The sequence below is a fragment of the Bos taurus genome, chromosome 5 (assembly GCF_002263795.3).
Source record: "Bos taurus isolate L1 Dominette 01449 registration number 42190680 breed Hereford chromosome 5, ARS-UCD2.0, whole genome shotgun sequence".
Classification (NCBI taxonomy): Eukaryota; Metazoa; Chordata; class Mammalia; order Artiodactyla; family Bovidae; genus Bos; species Bos taurus.
Window position 1 is genome coordinate 42,231,029 of NC_037332.1, and position 15,687 is coordinate 42,246,715.

A 15,687-nucleotide genomic window follows, 5' to 3' on the forward strand; every position below is an offset into this window, starting at 1 on the left:
TTCCAAATCACTTTTGAAAACTTTTGTGTCATTTATTTATAGTTTGCTATTCATTGCTTCCTGTCTTAGAAATTGAGGTATCTATTTTTATGTCACTTTTATAATTTTTAATTCCTTGTTAAAATTGCCATTCTTTATATCAATAAACTTTCTCAATTCATTCAGCATTTTTATTACTGACATTTTGAACTCATTGTCTGGTAGACTGATTATCTCTGTTAAATATTTTTTCAGGGGTTTTCTTTTGCTGTCTCAGTTGAGAATAGTTTCTCTGCCTTTTTATTTTATTTAACTTTCTCTGTGAATTCAGAAGAAACAGTTATCTTTTGCGGTCTTAAAATGTGTTTTTATGTAGCAGCATCCCTGAGCAGGCTGTGTGTGTTCAGTGACTTTCATATGATGGGTGGTTTTGATATGGACGCCTGTCATGTCTTTCCTTAGGATGTGCTGGCCACTGTCTGTCACTGCCCTATCAGAGGGGGGTGTTCTCTGCAGTTGTTTGACTAAAAGCCTTGAGGGTGAAGGTGATCAGGTATTATTAATCTTTAGTGTCTGTCCTGTACCAACAGAAAGGATTGCTGAGGCAAGTCCCATGCACTCACCAAGGTCTAATGTGCTACTTATCTAGGCATCTGCAGGTCTTCATCCTTGATCTAATACAAGTCTATGGCATGGAATGGATTGGTCTAGAGCATTTGCTGGACTAGATTTGGATTTTAAAAGTCCAAAAGGACTGATGCTGAAGCTGAAACTCCAATACTTTGGTCACCTGATGCAAAGAACTGTCTCATTGGAAAAGACCCTGATGCTGTGAAAGAATGAAGGCAGGAGGAGAAATTTTTTAAATTCATGAAAAATTTTAAATTCATAGCTGCAGTCACCATTTGCAGTGATTTTGGAGCCTAAAAAAAGAAAATCTCTCACTGTTTCCGTTGTTTCCCCATCTGTTTGTCATGAAGTGATGGGACTGGATGCCATGATACTCATTTTTTGAATGTTGAATTTTAAGCCAGCTTTTTCACTCTCCTCTTTCACTTTCATCAAGAGGCTCTTTAGTTCCTCTTCACTTTCTGCCATCAGCATAGTGTCATCTGCATATCTGCAGTTATTGATATTTCTCCCAGCAGTCTTGATTCCAGCTTGTGCTTCATCCAGCCAGGCATTTCACATGATGCATTTTGCATATAAGTTAAATAAGCAGGGTGACAATATACAGCCTTGATGTACTCCTTTCCCAATTTGGACCCAGTCCATTGTTCCATGTCCTGTTCTAATTATTGCTTCTTGACCTTCACACAGAATTCTCAGTAGGCAGATAAGGCTGTCTGGTATTCCTATCACTTGAAGAAGTTTCCACAGTTTCTTGTGATCTACACAGTCAAAGGCTTTGGCGTACTGAATAAAGCAGAAGTAGATGTTTTTCTCATAATCTTTTGCTTTTTGTATGATCTAATGGATGTTGGCAATTTGATCTCTGGTTCCTCTGCCTTTTCTAAATCCAGAGTGAACATCTGGAACTTCACAGTTGAATACTATTTAAGCCTGGCTTTGAGAATTTTGAGCATTACTTTGCTAGCATGTGAGATGAGTGCAAATGTGCAGTAGTTTGAACATTCTTTGGCATTGCCTTTCTTTGGGATTAGAATGAAAACTGCCATTCTACAGTCCTGTGACCACTGCATGGTTTTCCAAATTTACTGGCATATTGAGTGCAACACTTTCAAAACATCATCTTTTAGGATTTGAAATAGCTCAATTGGAATTCCATCACCTCCACTAGCTTTGTTCGTAGTGATGCTTCCTAAGGCCCACTTCGCATTGCAGGATGTCTGGCTCTAGGAGGGTGATCACACCATTGTAGTTATCTGGGTTGTGAATTTCTTTTTTGTATAGTTCCTCTGTGTATTCTTGCCACCTCTTCTGCTTCTGTTAGGTCCATACCATTTCTGTCCTTTATTGTGCCCATCTTTGCATGAAATGTTCCCTTGGTATCTCTAATTTTCTTGAAGGGATCTCTCGTCTTTCCCATTCTGTTGTTTTCCTCTATTTCTTTGCACTGATCACCGAGAAAGGCTTTCTTATCTCTCCTTGCTATTCTTTGGAACTCTGCATTCCAAATGGATATATCTTTCCTTTTCTCACTTGCTTTTAGCTTCTCTTCTTTTCTCAGCTATTTCTAAGGCCTCCTCAGACAACCATTTTGCCTTTTTGCATTTGTTTTTCTTGGGGGTGGTGTTGATCACTGCCTCTTGTTCAATGTCAGGAACCTCCGTCCATAGTTCTTCAGGTACTCTGTCTATCAGATCTAATCCCTTGAATCTATTTGTCACTTCCACTGTGACAAATTAGTGCTTTGTGTTTTTTTTAGGTCTTGAACATAGAGTAAGTATTTGCTTGACAAATACTTGCAAAATAGCATTGAAGTTTAAATGGAATTGCTATTTTCCTATTAGAGAAAAAGAAGCCTCAGATGTCGCTTTTAGGGGCTAGTTGGCTGTTCAGTCTTGGTATGCCACTTAAGAATAAAAACTCTAACGGTCAAGAAAACTGTAATATTCCTCTTGGCCACTCCACACAGTTCTGTGCTAATATCTATATGAGAAGCTATCTTAAAACTGGCAGGTGGCTTGTTGAGCCTAAAATCAGAGTAAGCAAGGTTGTCTAATGAGGTAACTGGCTATTGTCATCAAGGGAAGGTCGCTATATGCATTGGTCTGTTTTAAGAGACTAGTATCAGTGATGATTGAATAATAAAGGGAAAAGTCAGGGAAGCTTTTCTCCTGGATGGTGCTGGAAAGATGTTACTAAACTCTTGCTTATCTTTTACTATTTCAGGCTTCATGCAAAATATGCTCTAGCATTAACCTAGTATTTCTTCGTACAGGTTAGAGTTTAATTCATTAGGCTTCAGCTTTAGTTGTGCTGTTTCAACCATACTCTTAAGTCCAGGCATTTTAATTGCAATTTGAGATGAGTGGTTACTGGAACAACTCATGCAGTTGACAGATCAAAGTTTTGATTAGGTTACTTCTTCAGGTAAGTTTTCTAACTCATACACTCTATTTTTCCATAATTTCTTTTCAGGAGTTTGTTCTCTTCCTTGATTTATCTACATCAAGATTTATAGAATAGAAGGGGCTGTTCAAGATTTTAACTTAATGTTCAGTTCAACTTCACATTATAAAATTGTAGGCATAATATTAAAGGCATCCTAACTCAAGCAAATGACAACACCATGGAGGGAAGTGTATTTAGCCTTCCTATATAAGAGCTGATGAGGAGTGGTATGTGTGTGTGTGTGTGTTATTTTTTCTTAAGAACTGTTTTATGTAGAAAAAATAATATTTTTCTGCAAGTAAATACAGTTATGTTTGGCTTCCTATCCTAGTTCTGTTTGTTCATTGCATAGGTGGCATCTCTCTTCTCATTAGTCTGTAAACAATATTGTATGTATACTCTTTTGACACAACCAACAGGTATAAGATGAAACCTTTCCTTTCACAATTCCAACACTTGTAGGAAAACAGGTGTTTCTCTCAGACTTCTCCAGACAATGTAGCATTTTGTAAAGTTGAGAGAAATTGGGTTCCAAAAGTTGACTTCTTTGGAATATTTCATACAGGGCTGTGTGCTCTTATTCATTTACTCAATTTCTTTGAGCCTCAACTTAGTTTCTATTTCTTCTTTTTTTTTTTTTTTTTAATAAAATAGCCATTGGAATAATACTTCTTGTTTAACTTAATGTGGGTGTTTTGCATCTATATTAGGGAGAAAAAAATTGTTGCATTTCTGTCATCAATCCAAACTTTGTGATTCATTTTGATAATCACTGGTCTTTTGCAGTGTGTATAGCATTTAAGAATATTTGTCTTTTCCAAACTTTAAAAATCATACAGTTCAATTAGTTCAGTCACTCAGTCATGTACGACTCTTTGTGACCCCATGGACTGCAACCCGCCAACCTCTCTGTCCATCACAAATACCAGAGTTTACCCAAACTCATGTCTATTGAGTCGGTGATGCCATCCAACCATCTCATCCTCTGTCATCCCTTTCTCCTCCCGCCCTCAATCTTTCCCAGCATCAGGGTCTTTTCCAATGAGTCAGCTCTTTGCATCTGGTGGAAATGTATTGGAGTTTCAGCTTCAACATCAGTCCTTCCAATGAACACCCAGGACTGATCTTTACAATGGACTGATTGGAGCTGCTTGTAGTCCAAGGGACTCTCAAGAGTCTTCTCCAGCACCACAGTTCAAAAGCATCATTCTTTGGTGCTCAGCTTTTTTTATAATCCAACTCTTACATCCATACACAACTATGGGAAAAACCATAGCTTTGACTACATGGACCTTTGTTGGCAGTGAAGTCTCTGCTTTTTAATATGCTGTCTAGGTTGGTCATAGCTTTTCTTCCAGGAGCAAGCATCTTTTTATTTCATGGCTGCAGTCACCATCTCCAGTGATATTGGAGCCCAAAAAATAAAGTCAGCCACTGTTTCCACTGTTTCCCCATCTATTTGCCATGAACTGATGGGACTGGATCCCATGATCTTAGTTTTCTGAATGTTGAGCTTTTAGCCAACTTTTTCACCCTCCTCTTTAACTTTCATCAAGAGGCTCTTTAGTTCTTCACTTTCTGCCATAAGGGTGGTGTCATCTGCATATCTGAGGTTATGGATATTTTTCCCAGCAATCTTGATTCCAGCTTGTGGTTCCTCCAGCCCAGCGTTTCTCATGATGTACTCTGCATTTAAGTTAAATAAGCATGATGACAATATATAGCCTTGACATACTCCTTTTCCTATCTGGAACCAGTCTGTTGTTCCATGTCCAGTTCTAATTGTTGCTTCCTGACCTGCGTACAGATTTCTCAAGAGGCAGATCTGGTGGTCTGGTATTCCCATCTCTTTCAGAATTTTCCAGTTTATTGTGATCCACACAGTCAAAGACTTTGACATAGTCAATAAAGCAGAAACAGATGTTTTTCAGGAACTCTCTTGCTTTTTCGATGATGCAATGGATGTTGGCAATTTGATTTCTGGTTCCTCTGCCTTTTCTAAAATCAGCTTGAACATCTGGAATTTCATGGTTCACGAATTGCTGAAGCCTGGCTTGGAGAATTTTGAGCATTACTTTACTAGCATGTGAGATGACTGCAATTGTGTGGTAGTTTGAGCATTCTTTGGCATTGCCTTTCTTTGGGAGTGGGATGAACACTGACCTTTTCCACTGCTGAGTTTTCCAAATTTGCTGGTATATTGAGTGCAGCACTTTCACAGCATCATCTTTCAGGGTTTGAAATAGCTCAACTGGAATTCCATCACCTCCACTAGCTTTGTTGGTAGTGATAGTTCTAAAGCCCACTTGACTTCACATTCCAGGATGTCTGGCTCTAGGTGAGTGATCACACCATCATGATTATCTGGGTTGTGAAGATCTTTTTTGTACAGTTCTTCTGTGCATTCTTGCCACCTCTTCTTAATATCTTCTGCTTCTGTTAGGTCCCTACCATTTCTGTCCTTTATTGAGCCCATCTTTGCATGAAATGTTCCCTTGGTATCTCTAGTTTTCCTGAAGAGATAACTAGTCTTTCCCATTCTATTATTTTCCTCTATTTCTTTGCACTGATCACTGAATAAGGCTCTCCTCTCTCTCCTTGCTAGTCTTTGGAACTCTGCATTCCAAATGGGTATATCTTTCCTTTTCTCCTTTGCTTTTCACTTCTTTTCACAGCTATTTATAAGGCCTCCTCAGACAGCCATTTTGCTTTTTTTGCTTTTCTTTTTCTTGGGGATGATCTTGCTCCTTATCTCCTGTACAATGTCATGAACCACCATCCATAGTTCATCAAGCATTCTGTGTATCAGATCTAGTTCCTTAAATCTATTTCTCACTTCCAGTATATAATCATAAGCGATTTGATTTAGGTCATACCTGAAAGGTCTAGTGGTTTTCCCCACTTTCTTCAAGTTAAGTCTGAATTTGGCAATAAGGAATTCATGATCTGAGCCACAGTCAGTTCCCAGTCTGGTTTTTGCTGACTGTATAGAGCTTCTCCATGTATGGCTGCAAAGAATATAATCAATCTAATTTCATTGTTTGCCATCTGGTGATGTCCACGTGTAGAGTCTTCTCTTGTGTTGTTGGAAGAGGGTGTTTGCTATGACCAGTGCATTCTCTTGGCAAAACTCTATTAGCCTTTACCCTTCTTCATTCTGTACTCCAAGGCCAAATTTGCCTGTTACTTCAGGTGTTTCTTGACTTCCTACTTTTGCATTCCAGTCCCCTATAATGAAAAGGACATCTTTTTTGGGTGTTAGTTCTAGAAGGTCTTGTAGGTCTTCATAGAACCATTCAACTTCAGCTCCTTCAGTGTTACTGTTTGGGGAATAGACTTGGATTACCATGATATTGAATGGTTTCCCTTGGAAACAAACAGAGATCATTCTGTTGTTTTTGAGATTGCATCCAAGTCCTGAGTTTTGGACTCTTTTGTTGACTAAGATGGCTACTCCGTTTCTTCTGAGGTATTCTTGCCCACAGTGTAGATATAATGGTCATCTGAGTTACATTCATCCATTCCAGTCCATTTTAGTTTGCTGATTCCTAAAATGTCCTTTTTCACTCTTTTTTTTTTTTAATTTAACTTTATTTTTATTTTATTTTTTAACTTTACAATATTGTATTGGTTTTGCCATATATCAACATGAATCCACCACAGATATACATGTGTTCCCCATCCTGAACCCTCTTCCTTCCTCCCTCCCCGTACCATCCCTCTGGGTCATCCCAGTGCACCAGCCCCAAGCATCCAGTATCGTGCATCGAACCTGGACTGGCGACTCGTTTCATATATGATATTATACATATTTCAATGCCATTCTCCCAAATCATCCCACCCTCTCCCTCTCCCACAGAGTCCATAAGACTCTTCTATACATCAGTGTCTCTTTTGCTGTCTCGTACACCGGGTTATTGTTACCATCTTTCTAAATTCCATATATATGCGTTAGTATACTGTATTGCTGTTTTTCCTTCTGGCTTACTTCACTCTGTATAATAGGCTCCAGTTTCATCCACCTCATTAGAACTGATTCAAATGTATTCTTTTTAATGGCTGAGTAATACTCCATTGTGTATATGTACCACTGCTTTCTTATCCATTCATCTGCTGATGGACATCTAGGTTGCTTCCATGTCCTGGCTATTATAAACAGTGCTGCGATGAACATTGGGGTACACGTGTCTCTTTCCCTTCTGGTTTCCTCAGTGTGTATGCCCAGCAGTGGGGTTGCTGGATCATAAGGCAGTTCTATTTCCAGTTTTTAAAGGAATCTCCACACTGTTCTCCATAGTGGCTGTACTAGTTTGCATTCCCAACAACAGTGTAAGAGGGTTCCCTTTTCTCCACACCCTCTCCAGCATTTATTATTTGTAGACTTTTGGATCGCAGCCATTCTGACTGGTGTGAAATGGTACCTCATAGTGGTTTTGATTTGCATTTCTCTGATAATGAGTGATGTTGAGCATCTTTTCGTGTGTTTGTTAGCCATCTGTATGTCTTCTTTGGAGAAATGTCTATTTAGTTCTTTGGCCCATTTTTTGATTGGGTCGTTTATTTTTCTGGAGTTGAGCTGTAGGAGTTGCTTGTATATTTTTGAGATTAGTTGTTTGTCGGTTGCTTCATTTGCTATTATTTTCTCCCATTCTGAAGGCTGTCTTTTCACCTTGCTAATAGTTTCCTTTGATGTGCAGAAGCTTTTAAGGTTAATTAGGTCCCATTTGTTTACTTTTGCTTTTATTTCCAATATTCTGGGAGGTGGGTAATAGAGGATCCTGCTGTGATGTATGTCAGAGAGTGTTTTGCCTATGTTCTCCTCCAGGAGTTTTATAGTTTCTGGTCTTACGTTGAGATCTTTAATCCATTTTGAGTTTATTTTTGTGTATGGTGTTAGAAAGTGGTCTAGTTTCATTCTTTTGCAAGTGGTTGACCAGTTTTCCCAGCCCCACTTGTTAAAGAGATTGTCTTTAATCCATTGTATATTCTTGCCTCCTTTGTCAAAGATAAGGTGTCCATATGTGCGTGGATTTATCTCTGGGCTTTCTATTTTATTCCATTGATCTATATTTCTGTCTTTGTGCCAGTACCATACTGTCTTGATAACTGTGGCTTTGTAGTAGAGCCTGAAGTCAGGTAGGTTGATTCCTCCAGTTCCATTCTTCTTTCTCAAGATCGCTTTGGCTATTCGAGGTTTTTTGTTTTTCCATACAAATTGTGAAATTATTTGTTCTAGCTCTGTGAAAAATACTGTTGGTAGCTTGATAGGGATTGCGTTGAATCTATAAATTGCTTTGGGTAGTATACTCATTTTCACTATATTGATTCTTCCAATCCATGAACATGGTATATTTCTCCATCTATTACTGTCCTCTTTGATTTCTTTCACCAGTGTTTTATAGTTTTCTATATATAGGTCTTTAGTTTCTTTAGGTAGATATATTCCTAAGTATTTTATTCTTTCCGTTGCAATGGTGAATGGAATTGTTTCCTTAATTTCTCTTTCTGTTTTCTCATTATTAGTGTATAGGAATGCAAGGGATTTCTGTGTGTTGATTTTATATCCTGCAACTTTACTATAGTCATTGATTATTTCTAGTAATTTTCTGGTGGAGTCGTTAGGGTTTTCTATGTAGAGGATCATGTCATCTGCAAATAGTGAGAGTTTTACTTCTTCTTTTCCAATTTGGATTCCTTTTATTTCTTTTTCTGCTCTGATTGCTGTGGCCAAAACTCCCAAAACTATGTTGAATAGTAATGGTGAAAGTGGGCACCCTTGTCTTGTTCCTGACTTTAGAGGAAATGCTGTCAATTTTTCACCATTGAGGATAATGTTTGCTGTGGATTTGTCATATATAGCTTTTATTATGTTGAGGTATGTTCCTTCTATTCCTGCTTCCTGGCGAGTTTTTATCATAAATGGATGTTGAATTTTGTCAAAGGCTTTCTCTGCATCTATTGAGATAATCATATGGTTTTTATTTTTCAATTTGTTAATGTGGTGTATTACATTGATTGATTTGTGGATATTGAAGAATCCTTGCATCCCTGGGATAAAGCCCACTTGATCATGGTGTATGATCTTTTTAATGTGTTGTTGGATTCTGATTGCTAGAATTTTGTTAAGGATTTTTGCATCTATGTTCATCAGTGATATTGGCCTGTAGTTTTCTTTTTTTGTGGGATCTTTGTCAGGTTTTGGTATTAGAGTGATGGTGGCCTCATAGAATGAGTTTGGAAGTTTACCTTCCTCTGCAATTTTCTGGAAGAGTTTGAGCAGGATAGGTGTTAGCTCTTCTCTAAATTTTTGGTAGAATTCAGCTGTGAAGCCGTCTGGACCGGGGCTTTTGTTTGCTGGAAGATTTTTGATTACACTTTCAATTTCCGTGCTTGTGATGGGTCTGTTAAGATTTTCTATTTCTTCCTGGTCGAGTTTTGGAAAGTTGTACTTTTCTAAGAATTTGTCCATTTCTTCCACGTTGTCCATTTTATTGGCATATAATTGTTGATAGTAGTCTCTTATGATCCTTTGTATTTCCGTGTTGTCTGTTGTGATCTCTCCATTTTCGTTTCTAATTTTGTTGATTTGATTTTTCTCCTTTTGTTTCTTGATGAGTCTGGCTAATGGTTTGTCAATTTTATTTATCCTTTCAAAGAACCAGCTTTTGGTTTTGTTGATTTTTGCTATGGTCTCTTTTGTTTCTTTTGCATTGATTTCTGCTCTAATTTTTAAGATTTCTTTCCTTCTACTAACCCTGGGGTTCTTCATTTCTTCCTTTTCTAGTTGCTTTAGGTGTAGAGTTAGGTTATTTATTTGACTTTTTTCTTGTTTCTTGAGGTGTGCCTGTATTGCTATGAACTTTCCCGTTAGGACTGCTTTTACCGTGTCCCACAGGTTTTGGGTTGTTGTGTTTTCATTTTCATTCGTTTCTATGCAAATTTTGATTTCTTTTTTGGTTTCTTCTGTGATTTGTTGGTTATTCAGCAGCGTGTTGTTCAGCCTCCATATGTTGGAATTTTTAATAGTTTTTCTCCTGTAATTGAGATCTAATCTTACTGCATTGTGGTCAGAAAAAATGCTTGGAATGATTTCTATTTTTTTGAATTTACCAAGGCTAGCTTTATGGCCCAGGATGTGATCTATCCTGGAGAAGGTTCCATGTGCGCTTGAGAAAAAGGTGAAATTCATTGTTTTGGGATGAAATGTCCTATAGATATCAATTAGGTCTAACTGGTCTATTGTATCATTTAAAGTTTGTGTTTTCTTGTTAATTTTCTGTTTAGTTGATCTATCCATAGGTGTAAGTGGGGTATTAAAGTCTCCCACTATTATTGTGTTATTGTTAATTTCTCCTTTCATACTTGTTAGCATTTGTCTTACGTACTGTGGTGCTCCCGTGTTGGGTGCATATATATTTATAATTGTTATATCTTCTTCTTGGATTGATCCTTTGATCATTATGTAGTGACCTTCTTTGTCTCTTTTCACAGCCTTTGTTTTAAAGTCTATTTTATCTGATATGAGTATTGCTACTCCTGCTTTCTTTTGGTCCCTATTTGCATGGAAAATCTTTTTCCAGCCCTTCACTTTCAGTCTGTATATGTCCCCTGTTTTGAGGTGGGTCTCTTGTAGACAACATATGTAGGGGTCTTGTTTTTGTATCCATTCAGCCAGTCTTTGTCTTTTGGTAGGGGCATTCAACCCATTTACGTTTAAGGTAATTACTGGTAAGTATGATCCCGTTGCCATTTACTTTATTGTTTTGGGTTCGAGTTTATACACTTTTTTTGTGTTTCCTGTCTAGAGAATATCCTTTAGTATTTGTTGGAGAGCTGGTTTGGTGGTGCAGAATTCTCTCAGCTTTTGCTTGTCTGAAAAGCTTTTGATTTCTCCTTCATACTTGAATGAGATCCTTGCTGGGTACAATAATCTGGGCTGTAGGTTATTTTCTTTCATCATTTTAAGTATGTCTTGCCATTCCCTCCTGGCTTGAAGAGTTTCTATTGAAAGATCAGCTGTTATCCTTATGGGGATTTCCTTGTGTGTTATTTGTTGTTTTTCCCTTGCTGCTTTTAATATTTGTTCTTTGTGTTTGATCTTTGTTAATTTGATTAATATGTGTCTTGGGGTGTTTCTCCTTGGGTTTATCCTGTTTAGGACTCTCTGGGTTTCTTGGACTTGGGTGATTATTTCCTTCCCCATTTTAGGGAAGTTTTCCACTATTATCTCCTCAAGTATTTTCTCATGGTCTTTCTTTTTGTCTTCTTCTTCTGGAACCCCTATGATTCGAATGTTGTAGCGTTTAATATTGTCCTGGAGGTCTCTGAGATTGTCCTCATTTCTTTTAATTCGTTTTTCTTTTATCCTCTCTGATTCATTTATTTCTACCATTCTATCTTCTGATTGACTACTCCTATCTTCTGCCTCTGTTATTCTACTATTTGTTGCCTCCAGAGTGCTTTTAATTTCATTTATTGCATTATTCATTATATATTGACTCTTTTTTATTTCTTCTAGGTCCTTGTTAAACCTTTCTTGCATCTTCTCAATCCTTGTCTCCAGGCTATTTATCTGTGATTCCATTTTAGTTTCAAGATTTTGGATCAATTTCACTCATTATTCGGAATTCTTTATCAGGTAGATTCCCTATCTCTTCCTCTTTTGTTTGGTTTGGTGGGCATTTATCCTGTTCCTTTATCTGCTGAGTATTCCTCTGTCTCTTCATCTTGTTTAAATTGCTGAGTTTGGGGTGTCCTTTCTGTATTCTGGCAGTTTGTGGAGTTCTCTTTATTGTGGCGTTTCCTCACTGTGTGTGGGTTTGTACAGGTGGCTTGTCAAGGTTTCCTGGTTAGGGAAGCTTGTGTCGGTGTTCTGGTGGGTGGAGCTGTATTTCTTCTCTCTGGAGTGCAATGAAATGTCCAGTAATGAGTTATGAGATGTCTATAGTTTTGAGGTGACTTTGGGCAGCCTGTATCTTGAAGCTCAGGGCTGTGTTCCTTTGTTGCTGGAGAATTTGCTTGGTATGTCTTGCCCTGGAACTTATTGGCCCTTGTGTGGTGCTTGGTTTCAGTGTCGGTATGGAGGCATTTGATGAACTCCTGTCAATTAATGTTCCTTGGAGTCAGGAGTTCCCTGGAGTCAGGGTTTGGACTTAAGTCTCCTGCTTCCGGTTATCGGTCTTATTTTTACAGTAGTTTCAAAACTTCTCCTTCTATACAGCACCATTGATAAAACATCTACATTAAAGATGAAAAGTTTCTCTACAGTGAGGGTCACTCAGAGAGGTTCACAGGGTTACATGGAGAAGAGAAGAGGGAGGAGGGAGTTAGAGGTGACCCAAATGAGATGAGGTGAATCAATAGTGGAGAGAGTGGGCTAGCCAGTAGTCACTTCCTTATGTGCACTCCACAACTGGACCACTCAGAGATGTTCACGGGGTTATACAGAGAAGAGAAGAAGGAGGAAGGTGACAGAGGTGGCCAGAAGGATAAAAGGGGGGAATGAAAAGGAGGGAGACAGATCCAGCCAGTAATCAGTTCCCTAAGTGTTCTCCACCGTCTGGAACACACAGAAATTCACAGAGTTGGGTAGAGTAGAGAGGGGTTAGGGAGGAGACACAGGCGACCTGGTGGAGAAAAAGGAGAGTCCAAAGGGAGAGAGAGCAGTCAAGCCAGTAATCTCGCTCCCTAGTGAAAAATGGGTCCTGAAATTGGGTCCTTAAAGGTACAAAATTGGTAACAAATACATAAAAGCAAAAATTAAAAATCTAGAGTAGAGTTTGGAATTTCAAAAATATGATGTTAAAGAAAAGAAGAAGGAAAAGAAAGAGAGAAAAAACAAACAAACAAAAACAAACAAGATTGCGAAAATTATAAAGAAAGTACAGGTACAAAATTGATAACTAATACCAGAAAGCAAAAATTAAAAATCTAGAGTAGAGTTTGGAATTTCAAAAATACGATGTTAAAGAAAAGAAGAAGGAAAAGAAAGAGAGAAAAAACGAACAAACAAAAACAAACAAGGTCGCGAAAATTATAAAGAAAGTACAGGTACAAAATTGATAACTAATACCAGAAAGCAAAAATTAAAAATCTAGAGTAGAGTTTGGAATTTCAAAAATACGATGTTAAAGAAAAGAAGAAGGAAAAGAACGAGAGAAAAAACGAACAAACAAAAACAAACAAGGTCGCGAAAATTATAAAGAAAGTACAGGTACGAAATTGATAACTAATACCAGAAAGCAAAAATTAAAAATCTAGAGTAGAGTTTGGAATTTCAAAAATACAATGTTAAAAAAAGAAAAAGAAGAAGAAGAAGAAGAAAAATAAAGAGAGAAAACAAACAAATACAAACAATGTCACAAAAATTATAAAGAAATTACAGGTACAAAATTGATATCAAATACCAAAAAGCATAAATTAAAAATCTAGAGTAAAGTTTGGAATTTCAGATATACAATGTTATATAAAAGAAGAAGAGAAAGAAACAGAGAAGAAGAAGAAGAAAAAAAAAAGTCACAGAAATTATATAAAAAAAAACTATAGGTACAAAATTGATAACATATACCAAAAAGCGAAAGTTAAATATCTAGAGTAGAGTTTGGAATTTCAAAAATACAATGTTAAAGAAAAGAAGAAAAAAACAAACAAAAAAAAACAAGGTCAAAAAATTATAAAATATATATATATGAAGTTTGCTGAAGAAGAAAAAAAATAGGGTCTTTTTTTTTTGCAAAGTAATAGGTTATAAAAGTGAAAATTAAAGGAACAATAGAGGACTTAAAAAATTTTTTTAATTAAAAAAAAAAGAAAGAATGATCATAAAAATAATAAAAATATATCTAGGACTTTTTTGTTTTTTTGTGTGTGGGTGTTGTGGATTCAGTTCATTTTTGGCTAGTTCCTTGGTCAGATTTATATTTCTCAAGATCTATAGGCCCCTTCCTATGTAGTCCGTAGTAACCACAGGGTTTTGATCTATTGCCTGTAGCTTCCAAGGCGTTTCCCTCTGTTATATCTTCTTCTGTTTGCTAGTCTCTTCAGTATCTGGTTTCCGCCCTGACACAAAGGGCACGGTGGAGGACACTTTTTTTTTTTTTTTTAGGATTACTTGTTCAGTCGCGCTGTGGGGAGGGAGGGAGGGATGCTGCAAACAAATAACACTGGCGTGGGCTCGCAGTGCCTCAGCCACCCTGGGTCTGCCCCCGCTCACGGCGCGTGTAGCCTCCCTGTCCACACTGCTCAGACTCTAGGTTGTTCTGCCGGGAACAATCCGAGGCCGGCCCTGGGCTGCATGCACCTCCCAGGTCCAAGCCGCTCAGGTTCAGGCACTCGGGTAGTCCTCAGAGGCGCAGACTCAGTTGGGCCTGCGTTTTGTGCTCTTCCCAGGTCCGAGCAGCTCAGGTGATGAGGAGTTTGGCGAGTGCCAATGCTGCGACTTATTGCCTCCCCGCCACTCGGTTATCTGGGTGTAAAACCGGCACACCTTCTCAGGCAGATGTTGACCATCCAGACCCCCAAGAAGTTTTAGTTAGCAAAGAAGCCTGCTTACAGTTTTATAGATAATGTCTCTCTGGGGCTGCGATTGCCCCCTTCTGGCTCTGGCTGCCTGTCACCGGAGGGGGAAGGTCTGCAGCCGGCTATCTCTGTTCAGTCCTTTGTTCCGTGCGCGGGCCTGGCGGTCTTAGGTCAGGGCTGGCTTTTCGCGTGGTATATATCCCACAGTCTGGTTTGCTAGCCCAAATTCTTTCGCTCAGATAGCGCTCAGGGTATTCAGGCCAGATTCTTACTCTCAGCGATGCAGCCCACGCCGCGCCTCCCTGCCCAGCCCCTGCTTGCTAATGGCGGATGCAGGCGTCTGCGCTGCTTCTCTGCTGGGGGAGTTACCGTAGGGCTCGCAATCTGCGAGTTTTAATTGTTTATTTATTTTTTCTCCCTGTTATGTTGCCCTCTGTGCTTCCAAAGCTCAGCACAGATTCGGCAGTGAGAAGGTTTCCTGGTGTTTGGAAACTTCTCTCTTTTTAAGATTCCCTTCCTGGGACGGAACTCCGTCCCTCCCTCTTTTGTCTCTTTTTTTTGTCTTTAATATTTTTTCCTACCTCCTTTCGAAGAGTTGGGTTGCGTTTCTGGGTGCCTGATGTCCTCTGCCAGCATTCAGAAGTTGTTTTGTGGAATTTACTCGACGTTTAAATGCTCTTTTGATGAATTTGTGGGGGAGAAAGTGTTCTCCCCATCCTACTCCTCCGCCATCTTGGCTCCTCAGTCGTGGTTAAAAATTGTATGGGTTTTTTTTTAAGATAAGTAAGGTACTAGAATCACATTATTTTCATTTATATGTGTATAACACAGTTTTTGAGTTCTAAGCTCCCTGCAATATTTGTACTGTCTCTCCTTGATTTTTATGATCTCTGAAAGAAAGAGCTGAATTACATTTTTTAAGGACAGTTAATGAGCAAAACTAGACACAGGGAAAACTAGAAAATTTCCACTTAAGTGGAGCACTTCCTTTATAAATATATAACAAAGTATATTCTCAAATGGAAATGTTTTAAAATGTTACTGTGTTTTCAGTCACTGCTGAAGTCATAGTGTCTGCTTAAGGGACAAGTGGATTATTTTAATTTGATTTCT

General features: G+C 38.3%; 1 protein-coding gene across 3 annotated transcripts in view; it reads left to right on the top strand.

The window, feature by feature from the left end:
• Positions 1–15,687, top strand: part of CPNE8 (copine 8) — a 278,744-nt gene that overhangs the window by 37,352 nt on the left and 225,705 nt on the right. The gene's annotated exons all lie outside the window — the stretch shown is intronic.